The sequence below is a fragment of the Bicyclus anynana genome, chromosome 14, assembly GCF_947172395.1.
Source record: "Bicyclus anynana chromosome 14, ilBicAnyn1.1, whole genome shotgun sequence".
In the NCBI taxonomy this organism is placed as follows: domain Eukaryota; kingdom Metazoa; phylum Arthropoda; class Insecta; order Lepidoptera; family Nymphalidae; genus Bicyclus; species Bicyclus anynana.
The window spans coordinates 11,151,261-11,157,260 of record NC_069096.1 but is presented as its reverse complement, the minus strand read 5'-3'; positions in this window follow the sequence as shown (position 1 = coordinate 11,157,260).

The window sequence follows — 6,000 nt, the reverse complement described above, 5'->3', positions numbered from 1 at the left end:
TTTTCTAGAATGTTTACGTATAATGCATACCCTAGATAAATATCTTGTGCGCGCCACGGAATACAATCCCGTAATGGTATTACTGAGCCGTGATAGCCCAGTGGATACGACCTCTGCCTCCGATTCCGGAGGGTGTGGGTTCGAATCCGGTCCGGGGCATTTCAGTTGTGTGCATTTATAGAAATAAAATATCAGGTGTCTCAAACGGTGAAGGAAATACAGCATACCAGAGATTTTTCTTAATTCTCTGTGTGTGTGAAGTCTCTCTCTCATTCTGAGAGGAGACTAGAGCTCAGCAGTGAACCGAATATGGGTTTGTAAAAATTCTGTATACAGGATAAGTTAAGGCTTTTTGTACTTTAAGAAACACTGGCGATTAAAGTTATTTTGCGCCAGTTTTTGCGTAAGTTTTTGGTCAAATTCCGTATATAGATATACGTTTGTTCCTTCCAATTACAGCCAGTGACCAGTGTGTGTGGAACGAACCCACCGGACAATGTATAACAAGCTACCCCTTTACCGATTGCCGTATAAGTACGAGTATCTCGTATTCATGTCACCGTAATGAGATGCCTAGCCACATGCATCTGCGACGTCAAAATGAGTTTTCATATCTCTAATTGTATATTTAGGAAACTCAGTAGACAAAACTAACCAATTTTGAATAAAGGTATATTTACAATATATGTCAGAACAATTTAAGTAACAAATCAAACTGTAACGAAAATAAGACTAGAATGGCAGAGAATAACTTCGAGCAGTCTTAAAAGCTTGTGACTCTGAGTGAAGGTTTAGAAGGGTACCCTTTCGACTAGCCAATACTCACCTTCACTGCCTCCATGCACTATGCACTACTCTCCCCGCCTATCCCATGTAATCCATGAAGAATTACACAACAAAGGATTTGAATGACACTGAAGACGACCGTACGGCGAGCGCCTTATATTACAAGCCGCTCCCGCCCGACAGACCCCACTTAATAATTCCTACTGTTCACGGAAACAAGTCGCGCCACCTAGCGTAGGCACGAGCCAACACAAGATCGAGTGATATCATATTCGTCTCAGACTACCATTTCCTACAATGTATTATTTAATAATAATTATAATGAAAACAAATAATATACTCTGGACATGCGTTTCATGCAATGCATGTATGTTGCCAGTTATTTTGTTTTATTTTCTCGTAAATCTACCTTAATCAGCGACTGTTCGCCCATTATGTTTAATTCCATAATCATCTTAATTGAAATGTTAAGCCGGACTAAGATAACTCATTAATGCACGTGTCGGATATACTAACGGTTTAGGGTTCCAAAGAGAAATGGCAATAAGAATATTATTTTGGTTTCCTTTAAATTATTAGGAAATATATAATTCTCAGAGGTTTTCAGTTGTCCGATTCGTCTACTCACGTTTTCATTCCAGTAACGCCAATTTTACTACGAGTAATATTACTCGTACAAAACTGAAGAGTTTGTTTGTTTGTTTCTTGAATCTCAGGGTCTACTGGTTTGGTTTGAAAATTCTTTCAGTGTTAGATAGCCCATTTATCGATGAAGGCTATTATAGGCTTAATTTTCCCGTATTCCTATTTAGATGTTTGGATGTTTGTTACTCTTTATCGCCGCCACTACTGAAGCGATTTGCCTGAAATTTGGAATGGAAATAGATTTTACTCTGGATTAATACATAGACTACTTTTTATCTCGAAAAAATCCATAGTTTCCCGAGATTTGCGAAAACTGATGATCTTGATGATATGAATGTCTGTTACTCTTTCACGTCTCGACTACTGAACCGAATTAGCTGAAATTTGGTATTGACATATATTATAGCCTGGATTAACACATAGGCTACTTTTTATCCAGGACACATCCATGGTTCTCGAGGGATTTGCGAAAAACTAAATTCCACGCGGACGAAGTCGCGGGCGTCCGCTAGTAAGACATACAATAACTCTGAAGCCACAACACTAACACAGAAAACATATGTAGTACTAGCTCTTTGTTTGCTTTCCTGTAAGAAGGAAGGCCTGCCCTGGCCTGTAGTGGGCCGTCAAAATTGTCTGTGAGTGATGATGAGGACGGACTCCATGGCGCAGTGGTATGCGCGGGTAGATTTACAAGACGGAGGTCCTGGATTCGATCCCCGGCTGAGCTGTTTGAGGTTTCCTTAATTGGTCTAGGTCTGGGTCTGGCTTCGTTCGTGGCTAGTTACCACCCTACCGACAAAGACGTACCGCCAAGCGATTTAGCGTTCCGGTACGATGTCGTGTAGAAACCGTAAGGGGTGTGGGTTTTCATCCTCCTCCTACCAAGTTATGGTATAAATGATATATTATTATGATAATTAAATTACTACAGAACCCTGGTAATAATCCTTTACCTCGCTTAACCCATTGTGTTCTAAAGCATAATGGCATGAACATGCGCTTTGTGAATGAAAATAAACAATTTATTTTAATTTAATACACTTGGCTTGTGGACTATTTATGTATGGGTATTTTTAGTAATAGGGTCTACTTTGGAATTGTTTTAAAGTACGTTGTAAATACGAGTATACTAGAGACAAACACCTAATAATAATTTTAAACCACTTGTTCATAGATTAAGGACAATAAATTTTATTAATAAGATAATAGTTAATATCTTTAGAATAACATATTAAAAAAACAATACATAATCTATTTTATTATAAAGAGGAAAGATTTTTGTATGTAATGAATAAACTCAAAATGCTGGACCGATTTGAAAAATTAAATTGAAAGCTACATTATCAGGAAGTAACATAGACTATATTCTATCTCCGTATTCCCATGGGAATGGGAACTACGCGGGTTAAACCGCGAACTCTGCTATTCTGCTATTATCAATTTTTTGTCTGTCTGTATGTCTGTCCGTCTTTTTGTTCGGGCATCACACTGATGGTATTTCCTTTCCACTTTTACAAAATTAATGTCTTGGAAAAGTAATAATTATGTATGAACAATTATTGCACCGCACACTGATCGATCGACTAACACTGTATTGCAAAGTTATTATTAGCATATAATTTATCACACTGCGTCATTCTTAATCAATGCTCAATCAGATATCTCAATTTATTTTAGCTCTGTATAATATATGGCCATTCGAAACCTAATCATTAATAATAATCGTACCCGCCAAAGGGTCGATGTCGGATTTATATAAATGTAGACAATCTTGACTTACGGAATTTAATTTAAATTCATCATCATCATCGTTATTAGCCGATGGACGTCCAATACTGGACATAAGTCCCTTGCATGGACAACGGTTTCGAAGCGCCAGCATCCAGCAGTTCCCTGCAACCCGCTTGATGTCCTCGGTCCACCTAGGGGTTTGTTGACCAACACTGCACTTTCCGGCGTCTTTCCTTGGGACGACATTCCAGCACATTGGGACCCCAACGTCCATCGGCTCTTCGAACTATGTGCCCTGCCCATTGCTACTTCAACTTCGCGACTCGATAAGCTATGTCAGTGACTATATTACTAAGTAAAGCTAATAAGTAAATAAATAGTTACTAATTTACGTTTTTAAAATTACATAGGTACATTTTCTTTTTTGCCTACTACTACTTCACACACGCAGAGAATTAAGAAAATTCTCTGGTATGCATGTTTCCTCACGATATTTTTCCTTTACCGTTTGAGAACCGTGATATTTAATTTCTTAAAATGCACTTAATTGAAAAGTTGGAGGTGCAAGCCCCACACCGGATTCGAACCCACACCCTCCGGAATTTGCGGCAGAGGCGCGAGGATTTGCGGAATTAAACCAACTTTTTGAATAGCTATACCACTACAAACCATTCTTTGGCCAAGATATCTGCTAACTTTAAGTATTTTTGCTATTTAAGACATGTTAGTATACGCAAAAATTATGTAACCATCGGTAGACCTGTAAGTTCAAAAAGCCCCCAGCTCCACACGAGTACACAAATGAAATGTCTATGAAGGTTTTAAAATTAATTTACATCTATTGTGTATTCTATGGTGGGTATGACGGTAATATAAAGCCTTTGTTTGTAATTGGTGGGATGCGATGCCGCGGCACGGTCGAGCGCCGCCGCACGCAGAACGTTTCTCGTTGTTTCCATTGTTCTACTGCTAATTGAATCGATGCCACTGATAGATTGTGTCCTGTTAACGCGTCCGGTTGCACCAGAAACTGTTAACTGATAGTTGATTAGTTAACCGTCGGATTATTGATACACACCTGACTGCACTGAAATTGACACCTAAAGAATGTCGTTAGGGTAAAAATTTTAGGGAACACAAACAACTCTAGGACGATAAAATGAGGTACATTGTTGTTGTTTCATGATGATGATGATTTATAACTTGTTCAACCACGGCCACTTGATTTTGTCGAGCCCATAAACCCCAACTAGCAACAAGGTATACTTTTAAATTATACTATATTAATAATTATGTTTTGCTAATGGTTCCGCTCCGCTTAAAATGCGATTTTATAATATCCATATGGAATCGTAGTAAAAACAAAGCCTAATGACAAAGCATATATATGACAAATCCATTAAATATTATTGAAGATTAACGTGAGCATTTGGCTGGTGGGAGGCTTCGGCCGTGGCTAGTTACCACCCTACCGGCAAAGACGTACCACCAAGCGATTTAGCGTTCCGGTACGATGGCGTGTAGAAACCGAAAGGGGTGTGGATTTTCATCCTCCTCCTAACAAGTTAGCCCGCTTCCATCTAAGACGACATCATCACTTACCATCAGGTGAGATTGTAGTCAAGGGCTAACTTGTAAAGAATAAAAAAAGCAGCCTTCCAAAAAAAAAAGTCCCCAAAAAATTACTTGTACTAGTTTAGTGTCCTTATCTAATTGTTTACTCTTATTGAAACTATAGAATTCATAATAGTAGAGAAATTCAGAGTAATGAAGAAATAATCACTTGGAACTGAACATCTTTATTAGCTATTTGCGGCTCTAAACATAAAAGGCTTTTTGCATATTGACAAAATTTCGGTTCGATTTATTTCGAACCCTTATTCCAAGTACAATACGAAATTAATATTGTTTACATCGATTTTGATATGAGTCAACCTACCCTATTAAAGCTGGAACACTAGATATGCAAGAAAGCCTTCTTAAAATCTCAGGATGGCACACGACGATGATGATGATTATTTGTTTTCTTGATGATAATTATATTTTAATTAGTAAGTTTCTATTTACAATTTAATCTGTGATTAACGGTGAACCCGGGCCATAACCAGGGCCCTCTCGCAACAAATTGTTAGCGCTACATAAAACGTACAAATCGAATCCGTCTTAGCGCCCGCGCACCACCGACCGTATCGCAATCTACGCGGACGCTGTTTGTACGTGTACGCTATCATAGATAAAAAGCTCTCATTTCGCTTCGGCATTTATTGTAAAATGGCTATTGTCAGAAGCTTTAACGCGCACTACCGTCTTATTGCCATTTTTAAGGGTTAAAAATTAGCACGTTTACTAAACTCAGGTAATATAAGTTTCTATTTTCATTTCCACGATTGGAAATGAAACAAACAGTACAGGTACTCATATGTACCTAAATAAAAGATTATAAAAAAGTAGTCATTAGTGTATGGTTAAATAATAACCACTTTGATTTATTGCCGTTTAATTATTCTATGTCTACATCTTAATGCTTCGTACGACTTATTGCTTTTAATAACGTTATTTTGAGTTGTAATTACTTCCTTTAATTAACGGTCGCTATTCATCCGAATGAGTTCTCAGTTGGCATGCTAAGAGTTACGGCGGGGCTTAATTGAGATGTTATTTAATACTAGGACCTCGCTCACGGCTGTATCCTCCTAAACCATAGGTTCTCAACCTGGGGATAATGCCCCTAAATGGATTTTCTGGTGGGACAGTATATACTCAATGAAAAAGAAAACCATTGAAATGGCACTTATTATACTCAAACAGATTATTGTCGTACTTACTCCTAACACA